At 45.4% G+C, this 23,642-nt stretch overlaps 1 pseudogene; it reads left to right on the top strand.

Annotated features, from left to right (window-relative positions):
* The window catches only part of LOC139369001 (CDK5 and ABL1 enzyme substrate 2-like), an 83,057-nt pseudogene that overhangs the window by 37,600 nt on the left and 21,815 nt on the right, over positions 1 to 23,642 (top strand).

The following is a 23,642-nucleotide window of genomic DNA, read 5'->3' as shown; positions in this document are numbered from 1 at the left end:
TAGCCGCGTCCTCAGAGCATGCACAGACCAGCTGGCTGGTGTGTTTATGGACATATTCAATCTCTCGCTATCCCAGTCTGCTGATTCCACATGCTTCACGATGGCCACCATTGTTCCTCAACCAAAGAAAGCAAAGGTAACTGAACCTAAATGATTCACGTAGCAGTTACCTCTGTCATCATGAGGTGCTTTGAGAGACTAGTCAAGGATCATATCACCTCCACCCTACCTGACACCCTAGACCCACTGCAATTTGCGTACAGCCCCAATAGATTCAGGGATGACGCAATCGCCATCGCACTGCACACTACCCTATCCCAGAGGAATACCTATGTAAGATTGCTGTTCATTGACTATAGCTCAACCTTCAACACTATAGAACCCTCCAAGCTCATCATTAAGCTGGGGGCCCTGGGTCAGAACCCTGCTCTGTGCAACTGGGTCCTGGACTTCCTGACGGGCCGCCTCCAGTTGGTGAAGGTAGGCAACAACACTTCTGCCTCACTGATTCTCAACACTGGGGCCCCACAAGGGTGCTTGCTCAGCCCCCTCCTGTACTCCCTGTTCACCCAGGACTGCGTGGCCATGCACCTCTCCAACTCAATCATCAAGTTTGCAGACAACACAACAGTGGTAGGCATGATTACCAACAATGACGAGACAGCCTACAGGGAGGAGGTGAGGGCCCTGGGGAGTGTGGTGTCAGGAAAATAACCTCTCACTCAATGTCGACAAAACAAAGGAGCTGATCGTGGACTTCAGGACACAGCAGAGGGCGCACGCCCCTATCCACATCAACGGGACAGCGGTGGAGAAGGTGAAAAGCTTCAAGTTCCTCGGCGTACACGTCAGTGACAATCTGAAATGGTCCACCCACACAGGAGGCTGAAGAAATTCGGCTTGTCACCTAAAACCCTCACACACCTTTACAGATGCACCATTAAGAGCATCCTGTCAAGCTGTATCACCGCCTGGTACGGCAACTGCACCGTCTGCAACCACAGGGCTCTCTGGAGGTTGGTGTGGTCAGCCCAACTCATCACCAGGGGCACACTGCCTGGACATCTACAGCACCCGATGTCACAGGATGGCCAAAAAGATCATCATGGACATCAACCACCTGAGCCACAGCCTGTTCACCCTGCTACCATCCAGAAGGCGGCAGGCAGCCTAGTGGTTAGAGCGTTGGACTTGTAATTGAAAGATTGCAAGATCAAATCCCTGAGCTGACAAGGTAAAAAATCTGTCATTCTGCCCCTGAACAGGCAGTTAACACTCTGTTCTTAGGCTGTCATTGAAAATAAGAATTTGTTCTTAACTGATTTGCCTAGTTAAATAAAGGTTAAATAAAAAATGTCAGTACAGGTTAATCAAAGCTGGCACAGAGAGACTGAAAAACAGCTTCTATCTCAAGGCCATCAGACTGCTAAATAGACATCATTAGCCGGCCTCCACCCAGTACCCTGAACTTAGTCACTGTCACTTGCGGCAACCACCCGGTTACTCATCCCTGTACATAGACATGGTACACTGGTCCCTTTAGTAATGGTACACTGGTCCCTTTAGTAATGGAACACTACTGGTCCCTTTAGTAATGGAACACTGGTCCCTTTAGTAATGGAACACTGGTCCCTTTAGTAGTGGAACACTGGTCCCTTTAGTAATGGAACACTGGTCCCTTTAGTAATGGAACACTGGTCCCTTTAGTAATGGAACACTGGTCCCTTTAGTAATGGAACACTACTGGTCCCTTTAGTAGTGGAACACTGGTCCCTTTGGTAGTGGAACACTGGTCCCTTTAGTAATGGAACACTTGTCCCTTTAGTAAAGGAACACTGGTCCCTTTAGTAATGGAATACTGGTCCCTTTAGTAATGGAACACTGGTCCCTTTAGTAATGGAACACTGGTCCCTTTGGTAGTGGAACACTACTGGTCCCTTTAGTAATGGAACACTGGTCCCTTTAGTAATGGAACACCACTGGTCCCTTTAGTAATGGAACACCACTGGTCCCTTTAGTAATGGAACACTACTGGTCCCTTTAGTAATGGAACACTACTGGTCCCTTTAGTAATGGAACACTGGTCCCTTTAGTAATGGAACACTGGTCCCTTTAGTAGTGGAACACTGGTCCCTTTAGTAGTGGAACACTGGTCCCTTTAGTAATGGAACACTGGTCCCTTTAGTAATGGAACACTGGTCCCTTTAGTAGTGGAACACTGGTCCCTTTGGTAGTGGAACACTGGTCCCTTTGGTAGTGGAACACTGGTCCCTTTAGTAATGGAACACTGGTCCCTTTAGTAATGGAACACTGGTCCCTTTAGTAATGGAACACTGGTCCCTTTAGTAATGGAACACTGGTCCCTTTAGTAGTGGAACACTGGTCCCTTTAGTAATGGAACACTGGTCCCTTTAGTAATGGAACACTGGTCCCTTTAGTAATGGAACACTGGTCCCTTTAGTAATGGAACACTGGTCCCTTTAGTAGTGGAACACTGGTCCCTTTAGTAATGGAACACTGGTCCCTTTAGTAATGGAACACTGGTCCCTTTGGTAGTGGAACACTGGTCCCTTTAGTAATGGAACACTGGTCCTTTTGGTAGTGGAACACTGGTCCCTTTAGTAATGGAACACTGGTCCCTTTGGTAGTGGAACACTGGTCCCTTTAGTAATGGAACACTGGTCCCTTTAGTAATGGAACACTGGTCCCTTTAGTAATGGAACACTGGTCCCTTTAGTAGTGGAACACTGGTCCCTTTAGTAATGGAACACTGGTCCCTTTAGTAATGGAACACTGGTCCCTTTAGTAATGGAACACTGGTCCCTTTGGTAGTGGAACACTGGTCCCTTTAGTAATGGAACACTGGTCCCTTTAGTAGTGGAACACTGGTCCCTTTGGTAGTGGAACACTGGTCCCTTTAGTAATGGAACACTGGTCCCTTTAGTAATGGAACACTGGTCCCTTTAGTAATGGAACACCACTGGTCCCTTTAGTAATGGAACACCACTGGTCCCTTTAGTAATGGAACACTACTGGTCCCTTTAGTAGTGGAACACTGGTCCCTTTGGTAGTGGAACACTGGTCCCTTTAGTAATGGAACACTTGTCCCTTTAGTAAAGGAACACTGGTCCCTTTAGTAATGGAATACTGGTCCCTTTAGTAATGGAACACTGGTCCCTTTAGTAATGGAACACTGGTCCCTTTGGTAGTGGAACACTACTGGTCCCTTTAGTAATGGAACACTGGTCCCTTTAGTAATGGAACACCACTGGTCCCTTTAGTAATGGAACACCACTGGTCCCTTTAGTAATGGAACACTACTGGTCCCTTTGGTAGTGGAACACTGGTCCCTTTAGTAATGGAACACTGGTCCCTTTAGTAATGGAACACTGGTCCCTTTAGTAATGGAACACTGGTCCCTTTAGTAATGGAACACTGGTCCCTTTAGTAATGGAACACTGGTCCCTTTAGTATTGGAACACTGGTCCCTTTAGTAATGGAACACTGGTCCCTTTAGTAATGGAACACTGGTCACTTTAATAATGGAACACTGGTCTCTTTAGTAATGGAACACTGGTCCCTTTAGTAGTGGAACACTGGTCACTTTAATAATGGAACACTGGTCCCTTTAGTAATGGAACACTGGTCCCTTTAGTAATGTTTACATACGGTTCTACTCATTTCATATGTATATAATATATTCTAGTCAAGTCCATCCTATTCAACTATTGCTGTACATATACGATGCTTCCCACATTTTCTACAGATATACTACATATTCTATCCATGTATTCTACAGATATACTACATATTCTATCCATGTATTCTACACATATACTACATATACTATCCATATACTACATATTCTATCCATGTATTCTACACATATACTACATATTCTATCCATGTATTTTACACATATACTACATATACTATCCATGTATTCTACAGATATACTACATATTCTATCCATGTATTCTACTCATATACTACATATACTACATATACTATCCATGTATTCTACACATATACTACATATTCTATCCATGTATTCTACACATATACTACATATACTATCCATGTATTCTACACATATACTAAATATACTATCCATGTATTCTACAGATATACTACATATTCTATCCATGTGATCTACTCATATACTACATATACTATCCATATACTATTCTATCCATGTATTCTACACATACTACATATTCTATCCATGTATTCTACTCATATACTACATATACTATCCATGTATTCTACAGATATAATACATATACTACATATACTATCCATGTATTCTACACATATACTACATATACTATCCATGTATTCTACACATACTACATATTCTATCCATGTATTCTACACATATACTACATATTCTATCCACATACTAGATTCTATCCATGTATTCTACACATATACTATATATTCTACACATATACTATATATTCTACACATATACTATATATTCTACACATACTACATATACTATCCATGTATTCTACACATACTACATATACTATCCATGTATTCTACAGATATACTACATATTCTACACATACTACATATACTATCCATGTATTCTACACATACTACATATACTATCCATGTATTCTACAGATATACTACATATTCTATACATACTACATATACTATCCATGTATTCTACACATACTACATATACTATCCATGTATTCTACAGATATACTACATATTCTACACATACTACATATACTATCCATGTATTCTACACATACTACATATACTATCCATGTATTCTACAGATATACTAAATATTCTACACATACTACATATTCTATCCATGTATTCTACAGATATACTACATATACTCCATAAACTATCAATGTATTCTACACATATACTACATATACTACATATACTATCCATGTATTCTACACATATACTACATATACTACATATACTATCCATGTATTCTACAGATATACTACATATTCTACACATACTACATATTCTATCCATGTATTCTACAGATATACTACATATACTCCATATACTATCAATGTATTCTACACATATACTACATATACTACTTATTCTATCCATGTATTCTACACATATACTACATATACTACATATTCTATCCATGTATTCTACACATATACTACATATTCTACATATACTATCCATGTATTCTACACATATACTACATATACTACATATTCTATCCATATACTAGATTATATCCATGTATTCTACACATATACTATCAATGTATTCTACACATATACTATCCATGTATTCTACAGATATACTATCAATGTATTCTACACATATACTATCCATGTATTCTACAGATATACTTCTACATATACTATCCATGTATTCTACAGATATACTACATATACTCCATATACTATCAATGTATTCTACAGATATACTACATATACTACATATACTATCCATGTATTCTACACTTATACTACATATACTATCCATGTATTCTACACATATAATACATATACTATCCATGTATTCTACAGATATACTACATATACTACATATACTATCCATGTATTCTACAGATATACTACATATACTATCCATGTATTCTACAGATATACTACATATACTCCATATACTATCAATGTATTCTACAGATATACTACATATTCTACATATACTATCCATGTATTCTACAGATATACTACATATACTCCATATACTATCAATGTATTCTACAGATATACTACATATACTACATATACTATCCATGTATTCTACACTTATACTACATATACTATCCATGTATTCTACACATATAATACATATACTATCCATGTATTCTACAGATATACTACATATACTACATATACTATCCATGTATTCTACAGATATACTACATATACTACATATACTATCCATGTATTCTACAGATATACTACATATACTCCATATACTATCAATGTATTCTACAGATATACTACATATACTCCATATACTATCCATGTATTCTACACATATACTCCATATACTATCCATGTATTCTACACATATACTACATATTCTATCCATGTATTCTACACATATACTATATATACTATCCATGTATTCTACTGATATACTACATATTCTATCCATGTATTCTACATATATACTACATATTCTATCCATGTATTCTACAGATATACTACATATACTATCCATGTATTCTACACATATACTATCAATGTATTCTACAGATATACTACATATACTCCATATACTATCCATGTATTCTACACATATACTATCAATGTATTCTACAGATATACTACATATACTACATATACTATCCATGTATTCTACACATATACTACATATTCTATCCACATACTGTCAGTAATTTCTATACATCCCATATATATACAGTGGGGCAAAAAAGTATTTAGTCAGCCACCAATTGTGCAAGTTCTCCCGCTTAAAAAGATGAGAGAGGAATACGTCATGCTGTTTTTATCAGGTTCTTGCACATCTGTGGCATTTTGTTGTGTGACAAAACTGCACATTTTAGAGTGGCCTTTTATTGTCCCCAGCACAAAGTGCACCTGTGTAATGATCATGCTGTTTTTATCCGGTTCTTGTTATGCCACATGTCAGGTGGATGAATTATCTTGGCAATGGAGAAATGCTGACTAACAAGGATGTCAACACATTTTTTGCACATTTTAGAGAAATGTTTTATATTCTTTTGTGCATTTGGAACATTTCTGGGATGTTGCTCCTGCGGAATTATGTAATGGCTCAACCAATTTCTATCTATGGTACTGCTGCAGAGGCATGCTAAAAATGAACAGCTGTAATGCTTCCTGTATGACTGTGTGAGTCATGAATGCATCCAGAAACTGTTTTGTCATCCGCCCTGCAGTCCCACGTTCTGTGTGTCACAGAGGAGCTAGAGGTCCTTCTTCTCTCTCGGTCCTCCTGTCAAGCAAATAACTGTCGGTCTCATAGTAGTTGACCGTTAATTAACATAAACACATTTAGCATCTCCTGGCTTCCACACAGCCTACAAGCCACTGATGACCTTTGGAACATCTACATTGTAAAAAAAGTCTAATAAATCCATGTAATATAGCCTACACCTTCACAATAAATCCATTATTTATTTTAGACAGGTCTAAAGAAACATGATATGAAGAACATTTCAGAAGAACAGAATAGCACACTCAGAGTTGTCCTTATGTTAGGGTCCTGATATGGTTAATGTCATGTGGCTGTGGGCTACGACTAGTTCATTTAGCAGACAGGATTTGCTTAGAATTCCGTGGCATTATTTTATAGTATGAAGAATACAATTGAACAAAGCTGAATAAAATATACATATTTTCTCCAAGCGATTTGAGGTAGTGCGCACATGCAGCTATTTCTGTTGTTGAGAGGTTAAACAAAGAAACAGGTCCTCCTATTTGCTTCATTTTGTAACGACCGTCGGTGGTAGAAGGTGAGGACCAAAGCGCAGCGTGGTACGTGTTGATGTTATTTATTTAAAACTGAACAACATCTAACAAAGAAACAAAAAAAAACACAACCGAAACAGCTTCGTCAGGTGCAACACACACTAAACAGAAAGTATAATCACCCACAACTAACAGTGGGAAAACAGGCTACCTAAGTATGGTTCTCAATCAGGGACAAAGATTGACAGCTGCCTCTGATTGAGAACCATACCAGGCCAAACGCAGAAATCCCAAATCATAGAAAAAAGAACATAGACAACCCACCCAACTCACGCCCTGACCAAACTAACACAAAGACATAACAAAGGAACTAAGGTCAGAACGTTTTTTATTTATTTTATTTTATTTATTTCACCTTTATTTAACCAGGTAGGCTAGTTGAGAACAAGTTCTCATTTGCAACTGCGACCTGGCCAAGATAAGGCATAGCAGTGTGAACAGACAACACAGAGTTACACATGGAGTAAACAATTAACAAGTCAATAACACAGTAGAAAAAAGGGTAGTCTATATATACATTGTGTGCAAAAGGCATGAGAAGGTAGGCAAATAATTACAATTATGCAGATTAACACTGGAGTGATAAATGATCAAATGGTTATGTACAGGTAGAGATATTGGTGTGCAAAAGAGCAGAAAAATAAATAAATAAAAACAGTATGGGGATGAGGTAGGTGAAAATGGGTGGGCTATTTACCAATAGACTATGTACAGCTGCAGCGATCGGTTAGCTGCTCAGATAGCAGATGTTTGAAGTTGGTGAGGGAGATAAAAGTCTCCAACTTCAGCGATTTTTGCAATTCGTTCCAGTCACAGGCAGCAGAGAACTGGAACGAAAGGCGGCCAAATGAGGTGTTGGCTTTAGGGATGATCAGTGAGATACACCTGCTGGAGCGCGTGCTACGGATGGGTGTTGCCATCGTAACCAGTGAACTGAGATAAGGCGGAGCTTTACCTAGCATGGACTTGTAGATGACCTGGAGCCAGTGGGTCTGGCGACGAATATGTAGCGAGGGCCAGCCGACTAGAGCATACAAGTCGCAGTGGTGGGTGGTATAAGGTGCTTTAGTGACAAAACGGATGGCACTGTGATAAACTGCATCCAGTTTGCTGAGTAGAGTGTTGGAAGCAATTTGTAGATGACATCGCCGAAGTCGAGGATCGGTAGGATAGTCAGTTTTACTAGGGTAAGTTTGGCGGCGTGAGTGAAGGAGGCTTTGTTGCGGAATAGAAAGCCGACTCTTGATTTGATTTTCGATTGGAGATGTTTGATATGGGTCTGGAAGGAGAGTTTAGAGTCTAGCCAGACACCTAGTTACTTATAGATGTCCACATATTCAAGGTTGGAACCATCCAGGGTGGTGATGCTGGTCAGGCGTGCGGGTGCAGGCAGCGAACGGTTGAAAAGCATGCATTTGGTTTTACTAGCGTTTAAGAGCAGTTGGAGGCCACGGAAGGAGTGCTGTATGGCATTGAAGCTCGTTTGGAGGTTAGATAGCACAGTGTCCAAGGACGGGCCAGAAGTATATAGAATGGTGTCGTCTGCGTAGAGGTGGATCAGGGAATCGCCCGCAGCATGAGAAACATCATTGATATATACAGAGAAAAGAGTCGGCCCGAGAATTGAACCCTGTGGCACCCCCATAGAGACTGCCAGAGGACCGGACAGCATGCCCTCCGATTTGACACACTGAACTCTGTCTGCAAAGTAATTGGTGAACCAGGCAAGGCAGTCATCCGAAAAACCGAGGCTACTGAGTCTGCCGATAAGAATACGGTGATTGACAGAGTCGAAAGCCTTGGCAAGGTCTATGAAGACGGCTGCACAGTACTGTCTTTTATCGATGGCGGTTATGATATCGTTTAGTACCTTGAGCGTGGCTGAGGTACACCCGTGACCGGCTCGGAAACCAGATTGCACAGCGGAGAAGGTACGGTGGGATTCAAGATGGTCAGTGACCTGTTTGTTGACTTGGCTTTCGAAGACCTTAGATAGGCAGGGCAGGATGGATATAGGTCTGTAACAGTTTGGGTCCAGGGTGTCGCCCCCTTTGAAGAGGGGGATGACTGCGGCAGCTTTCCAATCCTTGGGGATCTCAGACGATATGAAAGAGAGGTTGAACAGGCTGGTAATAGGGGTTGCGACAATGGCGGCGGATAGTTTCAGGAATAGAGGGTCCAGATTGTCAAGCCCAGCTGATTTGTACGGGTCCAGGTTTTGCAGCTCTTTCAGAACATCTGCTATCTGGATTTGGGTAAAGGAGAACCTGGAGAGGCTTGGGCGAGTAGCTGCGAGGGGGGGGGGAGCTGTTGGCCGAGGTTGGAGTAGCCAGGCGGAAGGCATGGCCAGCCGTTGAGAAATGCTTGTTGAAGTTTTCGATAATCATGGATTTATCGGTGGTGACCGTGTTACCTAGCCTCAGTGCAGTGGGCAGCTGGGAGGAGGTGCTCTTGTTCTCCATGGACTTCACAGTGTCCCAGAACTTTTTGGAGTTGGAGCTACAGGATGCAAACTTCTGCCTGAAGAAGTTGGCTTTAGCTTTCCTGACTGACTGTGTGTATTGGTTCCTGACTTCCCTGAACAGTTGCATATCGCGGGGACTATTCGATGTTAGTGCAGTCCGCCACAGGATGTTTTTGTGCTGGTCGAGGGCAGTCAGGTCTGGAGTGAACCAGGGGCTATATCTGTTCTTAGTTCTGCATTTTTTGAACGGAGCATGCTTATCTAAAATGGTGAGGAAGTTACTTTTAAAGAAAGACCAGGCATCCTCAACTGACGGGATGAGGTCAATGTCCTTCCAGGATACCCGGGCCAGGTCGATTAGAAAGGCCTGCTCACAGAAGTGTTTTAGGGAGCGTTTGACAGTGATGAGGGGTGGTCGTTTGACTGCGGCTCCGTAGCGGATACAGGCAATGAGGCAGTGATCGCTGAGATCCTGGTTGAAGACAGCGGAGGTGTATTTGGAGGGCCAGTTGGTCAGGATGACGTCAATGAGGGTGCCCTTGTTTACAGAGTTAGGGTTGTACCTGGTGGGTTCCTTGATGATTTGAGTGAGATTGAGGGCATCTAGCTTAGATTGTAGGACTGCCGGGGTGTTAAGCATATCCCAGTTTAGGTCACCTAACAGAACAAACTCTGAAGCTAGATGGGGGGCGATCAATTCACAAATGGTGTCCAGGGCACAGCTGGGAGCTGAGGGGGGTCGGTAGCAGGCGGCAACAGTGAGAGACTTATTTCTGGAGAGAGTAATTTTCAAAATTAGTAGTTCGAACTGTTTGGGTATGGACCTGGAAAGTATGACATTACTTTGCAGGCTATCTCTGCAGTAGACTGCAACTCCTCCCCCTTTGGCAGTTCTATCTTGACGGAAGATGTTATAGTTGGGTATGGAAATCTCAGAATTTTTGGTGGCCTTCCTGAGCCAGGATTCAGACACGGCAAGGACATCAGGGTTAGCAGAGTGTGCTAGAGCAGTGAGTAAGACAAACTTAGGGAGGAGGCTTCTGATGTTGATATGCATGAAACCAAGGCTTTTTCGATCACAGAAGTCAACAAATGAGGGTGCCTGGGGACATGCAGGGCCTGGGTTTACCTCCACATCACCCGCGGAACAGAGAAGGAGTAGTATGAGGGTGCGGCTGAAGGCTATCAAAACTGGTCGCCTAGGGCGTTGGGGACAGAGAATAAGAGGAGCAGGTTTCTGGGCATGGTAGAATATATTCAGGGCATAATGCGCAAACAGGGGTATGGTGGGGTGCGGGTACAGCGGAGGTAAGCCCAGGCACTGGGTGATGATGAGAGAGGTTGTATCTCGGGACATGCTGGTTGTAATGGGTGAGGTCACCGCATGTGTGGGGGGTGGGACAAAGGAGGTATCAGGGGTATAAAGAGTGGAACTAGGGGCTCCATTGTAAACTAAAACAATGATAACTAACCTGCACAACAGTATACAAGGCATATTTACATTTGAGAGAGACATACAGCGAGGCATACAGTAATCACAGGTGTTGAATTGGGAGAGCTAGCTAAAACAGTAGGTGAGACAACAACAGCTAATCAGCTAGCACAACAACAGCAGGTAGAATGACGATTGATTAGGCAGAGAGGGTCGGATTAACTACACACAGAGCCTAAGTGCGGCTGGGGCCGACAGATAAAACATAAACAAGCAGAATGGATTACCGTGATTAATGGACAGTCCAGCATGCATCAGCTATGTAGCCAAGTGATCAGTGTCCAAGGGGCAGCGGTGGATGGGGCAGGGAAGCTGGACTGGCGAGTGTTATCCAGGTTAGAAAACTAACAATGACTAAATAGCTTGTAGCCAGTTAGCTGGTTAGCTTCTGGAGGTTCTTGAGTGTGTTCTAAAAATGTAAAGATAATAGCGGTTCCGTATCACATTGGGTGAGGCAGGTTACCGGAAGGTATAAACAAATTAAAAATCGAAAAGGGATAGAAAGTAAATATGGGTTCAGTGAGTGTTTGGGACGCGGCGATTCAGACGGTTAGCAGGCCTGTGCTAACAAGCTAACAGTTAGTAGACGGTGCTAAACACGGTAGCAGTTAGCGGACCGGGCTAAACAAGCTAGCAGTTAGCAGGCCGAATTTGCAAGCAAGGAGATAGCAAGGGCTAGAGAGTTAGCCTTTGGGGACGTCGCGATGGGGGGAGTCTGTTTATTCCTCTTCATGCGGTGACATCGATGGACCGGTCGTGGGTCTGGATATTGTAGCCCAGGAGCTCAAAATGTTCCGTTTGCGATGGGAATCCGGGGATGAAAAATAAAAATAAAATAATAAATAGGTCCGTTATGCTCTGGTTAGAGTCGCGTTGTTCGAACTGGCGAGAGCTTTCCGAGCTAAAGGTTAGCTGAAGACCGCTAGCAATGTTTTGCTGAAGCTGGTAGTTAGTTGGCTAGCTTCAGTTGAGGGGTTCCAGATCCGAAGTAAATATAAATACTTTAGGAAAAATAGCTACGTTGGGTGAGGCGGGTTGCAGGAGAGTATTTAGAAGAAGTTGAGGTTCAGCAAAAAGTTTTAAAGATATGTGAAGAAAAAAAAACGAAAACAAACGATATATACAAGGGACACGACACGACAACACGTCCTACTGCTACATGACACATTTAGAGTTATTAATGTAACATTAGTTGTGATACAAACGTTGGGCTCTATGTTTTGAGGCTGCATGATGCGACTAATGATGATTTGAAAAAGTTTGCTTGAAAGGCACGAGCTCTGCTTAGTTTTTTGCGCAGGCTGTACACACTTCATCAGTCTCTCATTCACAATTTGACAAGCACTTGATAATGCCTAGAATTTCACGGTGGCACCCCCTTTGTGTGGCCGTAATGCCCCCTAAAACAAATACATCCCCTTTGTGTGGCCGTAATGCCCCCTAAAAAAATGAATGCCTTTTGCAGCCAGTGGTCGTTGGGCCCTTTTCCCTGAGGGCTGCGTTGGGCCCGTTTCCCTGAGGGCTGCGTTGGGCCCTTTTCCCTGAGGGCTGCGTTGGGCCCTTTTCCCTGAGTGCTGCGTTGGGCCCTTTTCCCTGAGGGCTGCGTTGGGCCCGTTTCCCTGAGGGCTGCGTTGGGCCCTTTTCCCTGAGGGCTGCGTTGGGCCCTTTTCCCTGAGGGCTGCGTTGGGCCCTTTTCCCTGAGGGCTGCGTTGGGCCCTTTTCCCTGAGGGCTGCGTTGGGCCCTTTTCCCTGAGGGTTGCGTTGGGCCCTTTTCCCTGAGGGCTGCGTTGGGCCCTTTTCCCTGAGGGCTGCGTTGGGCCCTTTTCCCTGAGGGCTGCGTTGGGCCCTTTTCCCTGAGGGCTGCGTTGGGCCCTTTTCCCTGAGGGCTGCGTTGGGCCCTTTTCCCTGAGGGCTGCGCACTCTGTAGCACCTCTCACTCACATGGTTCTCCATCACGTGATCAGGTTTTTCTCACAGGCTACAAGTGAAGACAGACACATCAGGGACGCAACTGCGTGCGTCCTCATCCAATTCCGAAGGTGCATACTGAAGATATTGGAACTACTCAACAAGATGAGGTGGCCTAACGAACAGGAAAAGCACATGCCTACGTCAATCTACTTTTCACCCATAGTACAAAAGTCAACCTTTTTTCAAGTTTCTATTCTGTGTGAGAAATAAATATTCCAAACATAGTCTGGGACAGTTGTGGGATGCGATAGATCCCAAATTAATACAACCACGAGCGTCAAAAACAAACACCCACAAACCAAAAGTGAAACCCAGGCTACCTAAGTATGATTCTCAATCAGAGACAACTAACGACACGTGCCTCTGAGAACCATACTAGGCTGAACTCAAAACCCCAACATATAAAAACACACACAGACTGCCCACCCCAACTCACGCCCTGACCATACTAAATAAAGACAAAACAAAGGAAATGAAGTTCAGAACGTGACAGTAGGCCTAGCCTATAGAAAGCCGATGGGATCCACTTCTTTTTAGTAGAGGCCATCACTCTGTTTTCTCACATAGCCGATGGAAATGTTGCACAACATGAGCTCCTGGTTTCTCGTGAAGTGTTTGATTTAGATTTTCAATTACAGAGGGACAATAGAGTGCTGAGTACCGGGCAGTTAATTAAGCAAGTTTGGTAGACTACTAATGACCATCAGCAGCATCAGAGCTTGGAGAAGCCTAATTATCGTGACTAAATGGTCACGTGGAATTTGACTTTCTTCATGACTCGTGACCGCCGGTGTGGCGGTAATACGGTCACCGCAACAGCCATATGTGTAACCCTTTCCCACGTTCTCTCATACAGAGGAGTTAGCTAGGCTCTTTCCCTGGACCCTCGTCCTCAACCTTCTCAGTCCTCACCCTTTCTAACCCTCTGTGTGAGGCTCCCTCATCTTCAACCTTCTCAGTCCTCACCCTTCCTAACCCTCTGTGTGAGGCACCCTCGTCCTCAACCTTCTCAGTCCTCACCCTTTCTAACCCTCTGTGTGAGGCACCCTCGTCCTCAACCTTCTCAGTCCTCACCCTTTCTAACCCTCTGTGTGAGGCTCCCTCATCTTCAACCTTCTCAGTCCTCACCCTTCCTAACCCTCTGTGTGAGGCACCCTCGTCCTCAACCTTCTCAGTCCTCACCCTTTCTAACCCTCTGTGTGAGGCACCCTCGTCCTCAACCTTATCAGTCCTCACCCTTTCTAACCCTCTGTGTGAGGCACCCTCGTCCTCAACCTTCTCAGTCCTCACCCTTTCTAACCCTCTGTGTGAGGCACCCTCAGTCCTCTCACCCGCTCCACATCCCTGTCCTCTTTAATTGCTGCATCCTGATACACTGACTTTGCTATGATATAAATAACAAGGAGAAACAACACAGGAGAAACACAGAGAGAAGGAATCAGTTAGAATTAGTCCCCCCCCCCCCCACATGTTTCTCAGGCTCCATCTGATTAGTGTTCTAGAGAACGAACTCTGATTTTAGGGCCTTCACCTCTCACTGACATCATCACAGACAGACAGACACACACACACAGGCAAGCACACACACACAGAAGAGCACAAGCACACACACACGCGCACAAAGACACTCACACACACTCACACACACACACTCCAGCACAAAACTGCATCTTGATTTTTCTCTCTCGCTTTGTCTTTGTAGTATAAAGAGAGGACATGGTGTTTAGGAGAGGAGAGAGGAGAGAGGACATGGTGTTTAGGAGAGGAGAGAGGACATGGTGTTTAGGAGGGGAGAGAGGAGAGAGGACATTGTGTTTGGGAAAGGAGAGAGGACATGGTGTTTAGGAAAGGAGAGAGGACATGGTGTTTAGGAGAGGAGAGAGGACATGGTGTTTAGGAGGGGAGAGAGGAGAGAGGACATGATGTTTAGGAGAGGAGAGAGGAGAGAGGACATGGTGTTTAGGAGGGGAGAGAGGACATGGTGTTTAGGAGGGGAGAGAGGACATGGTGTTTAGGAGGGGAGAGAGGAGAGAGGACATGGTGTTTAGGAGAGGAGAGAGGAGAGAGGACATGGTGTTTAGGAGGGGAGAGAGGAGAGAGGACATGGTGTTTAGGAGGGGAGAGAGGAGAGAGGACATTGTGTTTGGGAGAGGAGAGAGGACATGGTGTTTAGGAGGGGAGAGAGGACATGGTGTTTAGGAGGGGAGAGAGGACATTGTGCTTGGGAGAGGAGAGAGGAGAGAGGACATGGTGTTTAGGAGAGGAGAGAGGACATGGTGTTTAGGAGAGGAGAGAGGACATGGTGTTTAGGAGAGGAGAGAGGACATGGTGTTTAGGAGGGGAGAGAGGAGAGAGGACATTGTGTTTGGGAGAGGAGAGAGAGAGGACATGGTGTTTAGGAGAGGAGAGAGGAGAGAGGACATGGCGTTTAGGAGAGGAGAGAGGACATGGTGTTTAGGAGAGGAGAGAGGACATGGTGTTTAGGAGGGGAGAGAGGACATGGTGTTTAGGAGGGGAGAGAGGACATGGTGTTTAGGAGGGGAGAGAGGACATGGTGTTTAGGAGAGGAGAGAGGACATGGTGTTTAGGAGAGGAGAGAGGACATGGTGTTTAGGAGAGGAGAGAGGACATGTTGTTTGGGAGTGGCGAGAGGAGAGAGGACATGGTGTTTAGGAGAGGAGAGAGGACATGGTGTTTATAGGAGAGGAGAGAGGACATGGTGTTTAGGAGAGGAGAGAGGACATGGTGTTTAGGAGATGAGGCAGACATAGACTCCCAGACAGTAATTAGGGGACGAGGGAGGCAGACATAGGACAAAGGGCTGCATTTTGGATGCTGACTAGTCTAAAACCTCTCCACGTTTAGTCGTTTAGCTTTCAGTAGTGAGTGAATACATCTTCATACTGGTACCCTGTGGGAATCGAACCGACAACCCTGGCGTTGTAAGTGCCATGCTCTACCAACTGAGCTACATGGAACAACTTCTAAGTGCTTCACAATCTACAGACATGGTTCAGGCTGTCATAACTCCAAACGTAATTTAACAACCATACACTCCCTCCTGTGTCTGGAACTATCTCTCTCTGTCTCTCTCCTGTGTCTGGAACTATCTCTCTGTCTCTCTGCTGTGTCTGGAACTATCTCTGTCTCTCTCCTGTGTCTGGAACTATCTCTCTGTCTTGTCTCTCTGCTGTGTCTGGAACTATCTCTCTGTCTCTCTCCTGTGTCTGTAACTATCTCTCTGTCTCTCTCCTGTGTCTGGAACTATCTCTCTGTATCTCTCCTGTGTCTGGAACTATCTCTCTGTCTCTCTCCTGTGTGTGGAACTATCTCTCTGTCTCTCTCCTGTGTGTGGAACTATCTCTCTGTCTCTCTCCTGTGTCTGGAACTATCTCTCTGTCTCTCTCCTGTGTCTGGAACTATCTCTCTGTCTCTCTCCTGTGTCTGGAACTATCTCTCTGTCTCTCTCCTGTGTCTGGAACTATCTCTCTGTCTCTCTCCTGTGTCTGGAACTATCCCTCTGTCTCTCTCCCGTGTCTGGAACTATCTCTCTGTCTCTCTGCTGTGTCTGGAACTATCTCTCTGTCTCTCTCCTGTGTCTGGAACTATCTCTGTCTCTCTCCTGTGTCTGGAACTATCTCCCTGTCTCTCTCCTGTGTCTGGAACTATCTCTGTCTCTCTCCTGTGTCTGGAACTATCTCTCTGTCTCTCTGCTGTGTCTGGAACTATCTCTGTCTCTCTCCTGTGTCTGGAACTATCTCTCTGTCTCTCTCCTGTGTCTGGAACTATCTCTCTGTCTCTCTGCTGTGTCTGGAACTATCTCTCTGTCTCTCTCCTGTGTCTGGAACTATCTCTGTCTCTCTCCTGTGTCTGGAACTATCTCTCTGTCTCTCTGCTGTGTCTGGAACTATCTCTCTGTCTCTCTCCTGTGTCTGGAACTATCTCTCTGTCTCTCTGCTGTGTCTGGAACTATCTCTCTTGTGGAGCTCTCCTCTCCTTTTACTTACTGTTAAATGGCATGGGGTTGATGAGACTCTGAAGCTCTAAAATCATAATCATCTCTCTCTCTCTTTCGCTCCCACTTCTCTCTCTCTCTCTCTCTCTCTCTCTCTCGCTCCCACTTCCTCTCCCTCTTTTCAGTGACCCCAAATTGGACAGACGTAGACATTCATCCGGGAACATCTCTACCACTCTGGAGATGCTGCCAGGCCTGGAGGGGTTTGAACAGGAACCCTACGGCAAGGTAAATTCTACATTTACATTAGATTATATTCCAGGGGGTGCCACCAAAACTAGAGATGTTTTAGATTATATTCCAGGGGGGGGGGGGGGGGTGCCCCCAAAACTAGAGATGTCTTAGATTATATTCCAGGGGGTGCCACCAAAACTAGAGATGTTTTAGATTATATTCCAGGGGGGGAGGGTCCCCAAAACTAGAGATGTCTTAGATCATGTATTCCAGGCTGGGGGAGGGCCCCCAAAACTAGAGATGTCTTAGATTATATTCCAGGGGGGGGAGGGCCCCCAAAACTAGAGATGTCTTAGATTATATCCCCCAAAACAGACACAGGAGGGAGTGTAAAAATATTCATCAAGTAAAAATACTTGAAAGTACTACTTAAGTTGTTTTTTGGGGGGTATCTGTACTTAACTATTTATATTTTTACTTCACTACATTCCTAAAGACAACCCTAAAGTACTCGTTACATTTTGAATGCTTAGCAGGTCAAGAAAATGGTCTAATTTACGCACTTATCAAGAGAACCTCCCTGGTCATCCCTACTGCCTCTGATCTGGTGGACTCACTAAAAAGAGAACATCCCTGGTCGTCCCTACTGCCTCTGATCTGGAGGACTCACTAAACAGAGAACCTCCCTGGTCATCCCTACTGCCTCTGATCTGGCAGACTCACTAAACAGAGAACCTCCCTGGTCATCCCTACTGCCTCTGATCTGGCAGACTCACTAAACAGAGAACCTCCCTGGTCATCCCTACTGCCTCTGATCTGGCAGACTCACTAAACAGAGAACCTCCCTGGTCATCCCTACTGCCTCTGATCTGGCAGACTCACTAAACAGAGAACATCCCTGGTCATCCCTACTGCCTCTGATCTGGCAGACTCACTAAACAGAGAACATCCCTGGTCCTCCCTACTGCCTCTGATCTGGAGGACTCACTAAACAGAGAACATCCCTGGTCATCCCTACTGCCTCTGATCTGGAGGACTCACTAAACAGACAACATCCCTGGTCGTCCCTACTGCCTCTGATCTGGAGGACTCACTAAACAGAGAACATCCCTGGTCATCCCTACTGCCTCTGATCTGGAGGACTCACTAAACAGAGAACATCCCTGGTCATCCCTACTGCCTCTGATCTGGTGGACTCACTAAACAGAGAACATCTCTGGTCGTCCCTACTGCCTCTGATCTGGTGGACTCACTAAACAGAGAACATCCCTGGTCGTCCCTACAGCCTCTGATCTGGCAGACTCACTAAACAGAGAACCTCCCTGGTCATCCCTACTGCCTCTGATCTGGAGGACTCACTAAACAGAGAACATCCCTGGTCATCCCTACTGCCTCTGATCTGGCAGACTCACTAAACAGAGAACCTCCCTGGTCGTCCCTACTGCCTCTGATCTGGAGGACTCACTAAACAGAGAACATCCCTGGTCATCCCTACTGCCTCTGATCTGGAGGACTCACTAAACAGAGAACATCCCTACTGCCTCTGATCTGGTGGACTCACTAAACAGAGAACATCCCTGGTCGTCCCTACTGCCTCTGATCTGGGAGACTCACTAAACAGAGAACATCCCTGGTCGTCCCTACTGCCTCTGATCTGGAGGACTCACTAAACAGAGAACATCCCTGGTCGTCCCTACTGCCTCTTATCTGGAGGACTCACTAAACAGAGAACATCTCTGGTCGTCCCTATTGCCTCTGATCTGGAGGACTCACTAAACAGAGAACATCCCTGGTCGTCCCTACTGCCTCTGATCTGGAGGACTCACTAAACAGAGAATATCCCTGGTCATCTCTACAGCCTCTGATCTGGAGGACTCACTAAACAGAGAACATCCCTGGTCATCCCTACTGCCTCTGATCTGGAGGACTCACTAAACAGAGAACATCCCTGGTCATCCCTACTGCCTCTGATCTGGAGGACTCACTAAACAGAGAACATCTCTGGTCATCCCTACTGCCTCTGATCTGGAGGACTCACTAAACAGAGAACATCCCTGGTCATCCCTACTGCCTCTGATCTGGAGGACTCACTAAACACATCCTTTGTTTGTCAATTATGTCTGAGATAACCCTGTGGCCTTGGCGATCTGTAAATACATATTTTTTTAAATGGAAAAAGTGGCCGTCTGGTTTGCTTAATATGGGGAAGTTAAAATGATTTATACTTGTACTTTAAGTATATTTTAGCAATTACAATTACTTTTTTTATTAAATTATCTTTTATTTAACTAGGCAAGTCAGTTGAGCAAAAAACAGTGGGTTAACAGTGGGTTCAGGAGCAGAATTATAGGTTTTTAGCTTGTCAGCTCAGGGATTTGATCTTGCTACCTTTCGGTTACAAATCCAACACTCTAACCACTAGGCTACCTGCCGCCCCAATATCAGTCCACAGGGTTAGGAACTATACTGCACCATGCTGTTTCACACTGTGCTGTTTTACTGTGCTACGCTAGACTGTGTATTGTTGTCCGTATCACTTGTTTTCTTCCTGCTCCCCTCGTGGCGTTGAACATCCATCTCCTGTATGACTTATTGATTGATTGATTGATTGACCTCCCCAGACGGTATCGTACGCCCAGTTCCTCCACCCGACCAATGCTCTGGTCCGCCAGAAGACTGCCTCGGTGGACATCACCCTGCAGGTGCCCCTCACCCTGCAGGTGCCCCTCACCCAGGTGACCCGGAACAGCATCCCCAGAAACTACACCCCGACTAGGCTGAACTCCAATGTGGGACTGGATTTAGGTATTTGACCCGGTTGTGTTGTGGGAATGGATGTTGGTTGAACCTTTAGCAATACATTCCTGGTCCATCAGAGGGCGGAATGGAGCTTTTATCACGTTGTGGACTGTCTGTACCTGCTTTCCACGGGGTTATGACCTCTACTGTACCTGCTTTCCACGGGGTTATGACCTCTACTGTACCTGCTTTCCACAGGGTTATGACCTCTACTGTACCTGCTTTCCACAGGGTTATGACCTCTACTGTACCTGCTTTCCACAGAGTTATGACCTCTACTGTACCTGCTTTCCACAGGGTTATGACCTCTACTGTACCTGCTTTCCACGGGGTTATGACCTCTACTGTACCTGCTTTCCACAGGGTTATGACCTCTACTGTACCTGCTTTCCACGGGCTTATGACCTCTACTGTACCTGCTTTCCACGGGGTTATGACCTCTACTGTACCTGCTTTCCACAGGGTTATGACCTCTACTGTACCTGCTGTCCACGGGGTTATGACCTCTACTGTACCTGCTTTCCACAGGGTTATGACCTCTACTGTACCTGCTTTCCACGGGGTTATGACCTCTACTGTACCTGCTTTCCACGGGGTTATGACCTCTACTGTACCTGCTTTCCACAGGGTTATGACCTCTACTGTACCTGCTTTCCACAGAGTTATGACCTCTACTGTACCTGCTTTCCACAGGGTTATGACCTCTACTGTACCTGCTTTCCACAGGGTTATGACCTCTACTGTACCTGCTTTCCACAGAGTTATGACCTCTACTGTACCTGCTTTCCACAGGGTTATGACCTCTACTGTACCTGCTTTCCACGGGGTTATGACCTCTACTGTACCTGCTTTCCACAGGGTTATGACCTCTACTGTACCTGCTTTCCACGGGCTTATGACCTCTACTGTACCTGCTTTCCACGGGGTTATGACCTCTACTGTACCTGCTTTCCACAGGGTTATGACCTCTACTGTACCTGCTTTCCACGGGGTTATGACCTCTACTGTACCTGCTTTCCACAGGGTTATGACCTCTACTGTACCTGCTTTCCACGGGGTTATTACCTCTACTGTACCTGCTTTCCACAGGGTTATGACCTCTACTGTACCTGCTTTCCACGGGGTTATGACCTCTACTGTACCTGCTTTCCACGGGGTTATGACCTCTACTGTACCTGCTTTCCACGGGGTTATGACCTCTACTGTACCTGCTTTCCACAGGGTTATGACCTCTACTGTACCTGCTTTCCACAGGGTTATGACCTCTACTGTACCTGCTTTCCACGGGGTTATGACCTCTACTGTACCTGCTTTCCACGGGGTTATGACCTCTACTGTACCTGCTTTCCACAGGGTTATGACCTCTACTGTACCTGCTTTCCACGGGGTTATGATCTCTACTGTACCTGCTTTCCACAGGGTTATGACCTCTACTGTACCTGCTTTCCACGGGGTTATGACCTCTACTGTACCTGCTTTCCACAGGGTTATGACCTCTACTGTACCTGCTTTCCACAGGGTTATGACCTCTACTGTACCTGCTTTCCACGGGGTTATGACCTCTACTGTACCTGCTTTCCACGGGGTTATGACCTCTACTGTACCTGCTTTCCACGGGGTTATGACCTCTACTGTACCTGCTTTCCACAGAGTTATGACCTCTACCTGCTTTCCACAGGGTTATGACCTCTACTGTACCTGCTTTCCACAGGGTTATGACCTCTACTGTACCTGCTTTACACAGGGTTATGACCTCTACTGTACCTGCTTTCCACAGGGTTATGACCTCTACTGTACCTGCTTTCCACAGGGCTATGACCTCTACTGTACCTGCTTTCCACAGGGTTATGACCTCTACTGTACCTGCTTTCCACGGGGTTATGACCTCTACTGTACCTGCTTTCCACGGGGTTATGACCTCTACTGTACCTGCTTTCCACAGGGTTATGATCTCTACTGTACCTGCTTTCCACGGGGTTATGACCTCTACTGTACCTGCTTTCCACAGGGTTATGACCTCTACTGTACCTGCTTTCCACAGGGTTATGACCTCTACTGTAACTGCTTTCCACAGGGTTATGACCTCTACTGTACCTGCTTTCCACGGGGTTATGACCTCTACTGTACCTGCTTTCCACAGGGTTATGACCTCTACTGTACCTGCTTTCCACAGGGCTATGACCTCTACTGTACCTGCTTTCCACGGGGTTATGACCTCTACTGTACCTGCTTTCCACAGGGTTATGACCTCTACTGTACCTGCTTTCCACGGGGTTATGACCTCTACTGTACCTGCTTTCCACAGGGTTATGACCTCTACTGTACTTGCTTTCCACGGGGTTATGACCTCTACTGTACCTGCTTTCCACGGGGTTATGATCTCTACTGTACCTGCTTTCCACAGGGTTATGACCTCTACTGTACCTGCTTTCCACAGGGTTATGACCTCTACTGTACCTGCTTTCCACAGGGTTATGACCTCTACTGTACCTGCTTTCCACAGGGTTATGACCTCTACTGCACCATGCTACCATGCTAGTTCTACTGTACCATGCTGGTTCTACTGTACCATGCTGGTTCTACTGTACCATGCTGGTACTACTGCACCATGCTACCATGCTGGTTCTACTGTACCATGCTGGTTCTACTGCACCATGCTACCATGCTGGTTCTACTGTACCATGCTGGTTCTACTGCACCATGCTACCATGCTGGTTCTACTGCACCATGCTACCATGCTGGTTCTACTGTACCATGCTGGTTCTACTGCACCATTCTGGTACTACTGCACCATGCTACCATGCTGGTTCTACTGTACCTTGCTACCATGCTGGTTCTACTGCACCATGCTACCATGCTGGTTCTACTGTACCATGCTACCATGCTGGTTCTACTGCACCATGCTACCATGCTGGTTCTACTGTACCATGCTGGTTCTACTGTACCATGCTGGTTCTACTGTACCATGCTGGTACTACTGCACCATGCTACCATGCTGGTTCTACTGCACCATGCTACCATGCTGGTTCTACTGTACCATGCTGGTTCTACTGTACCATGCTGGTTCTACTGTACCATGCTGGTTCTACTGCACCATGCTACCATGCTGGTTCTACTGTACCATGCTGGTTCTACTGTACCATGCTGGTACTACTGCACCATGCTACCATGCTGGTTGTACTGCACCATGATACCATGCTGGTTCTACTGTACCATGCTGGTACTACTGCACCATGC

Source organism: Oncorhynchus clarkii, chromosome 16, assembly GCF_045791955.1.
Source record: "Oncorhynchus clarkii lewisi isolate Uvic-CL-2024 chromosome 16, UVic_Ocla_1.0, whole genome shotgun sequence".
Taxonomy (NCBI): Eukaryota; Metazoa; Chordata; class Actinopteri; order Salmoniformes; family Salmonidae; genus Oncorhynchus; species Oncorhynchus clarkii.
The sequence above is the reverse complement of the archived record's forward strand: the minus strand, read 5'-3'. Positions and strand labels throughout refer to the sequence as shown.